The following is a 1,284-nucleotide window of genomic DNA, read 5'->3' as shown; positions in this document are numbered from 1 at the left end:
ACCATGTTAACATTTTCATTCTGAGGATTTACTTCATTATTACTCGGTAGCTTTCCTTGTTCCCTTTCACTCATCAATCTAACAAGAGTACCTACTTGTTTTTCTAGATTCAAAATGGAAGCTTGTTGAGTTCTAAATGACTGATCAAACCTCTCATTCGTTTGGGTTTGAGTTTCAATAAATTGTGTTTGAGATTCAACTAGCTTAAATACCACTTCTTCCAGATTTGACTTTTTCTCTTCGATTTATTGTGGTGGTTTATACAAGCCAGGTTTTGTTGATTGAAAGTGTTGTTTTGAGTTGGTTGGTTATTCGGACCTTGTTAGTTGTATGAGTTATTATTGGGTCCATTTGAATTGTAAAGAATGTTTTGATTTCGATTAAAGTTTGGCCTTGGCGGTTGATAATTATTTTGATAATTATTTCCCGGCCTTTAGTTTATGTAGGAAACATTCTCTCGTTGTTCCATTGTTTGCTCAACATTACAATCTTTCGTTAAGTGTGGTCCACCGCATTGCTCACAACTGATTCGTATTGCGTGAATATCTTTAGTCATCTTTTCCATTCGTCTCTCGAAAGCATCTATTTTTGCGGAAACAGAATCAAAGTTATGGCTAGAATCGGCTCTAGCTGCTTTAGATGAATGAAAAATATCTTTTTCCTGATGCCACTCATGAGAGTGGGATGCTGTGTTATCAATGATCTTGTGAGCTTCGGTTGCGGTTTTCTTCATAATGGAACCACCAGCTGCTGTTTCGATGTCTTTTCGTGTGGCGATGTCGAAGCCTTTTTAGAAAATTTGCACTATTTGAAAAGTATCTAAACCTTGTTGAGGACATCCTCTCAACATCCTTCCGAATCTTTTCCATGCCTCATATAACGTTTCATTTGGCTTTTGCACGAACGTGGCAATTTCTCCTTGAAGTCTCACGGCTTTAGATGCCGGAAAGAATCTTTGAAGAAATTTCTCAACTAAAATATCCCATGAGTCAATCGTTCCTTCAGGTAACGATTATAACCAATCTTTGGCTTCTCCTTTTAAAGTCCATGGGAACAACATAAGATAAATAGTTTCATCCTCAACTTCTCGGATTTTAAATAGATTACAAATCCTATTAAAAGTTCGAAGATGTTCGTTTGGATCTTCTTTTGTTGTACCACCAAATTGGCACTGATTGGTGATCATGTGTAGAATTTGTCCTTTGATTTCAAAATCTGATGCTCTAACATCTGGCTGATTAATGGCGTGACCTTGGCCCGTGCATGTGGCTCTCATTCGGTCTT

General features: G+C 37.3%; 1 non-coding gene across 1 annotated transcript; it reads left to right on the top strand.

Moving 5' to 3' along the window:
* The first annotated feature begins 821 nt into the window (after nucleotides 1-821).
* Nucleotides 822-928, top strand: LOC139873848 (small nucleolar RNA R71). Its single transcript, XR_011767561.1, has one exon. It is a non-coding gene; the product is annotated as a small nucleolar RNA R71 (small nucleolar RNA).
* The last annotated feature ends 356 nt before the right edge of the window (nucleotides 929-1,284 follow it).

Source organism: Rutidosis leptorrhynchoides, chromosome 10 (assembly GCF_046630445.1).
Source record: "Rutidosis leptorrhynchoides isolate AG116_Rl617_1_P2 chromosome 10, CSIRO_AGI_Rlap_v1, whole genome shotgun sequence".
Classification (NCBI taxonomy): domain Eukaryota; kingdom Viridiplantae; phylum Streptophyta; class Magnoliopsida; order Asterales; family Asteraceae; genus Rutidosis; species Rutidosis leptorrhynchoides.
Note: the sequence above shows the minus strand (reverse complement) of the source record. Positions and strands in the feature narration are given on the sequence as shown.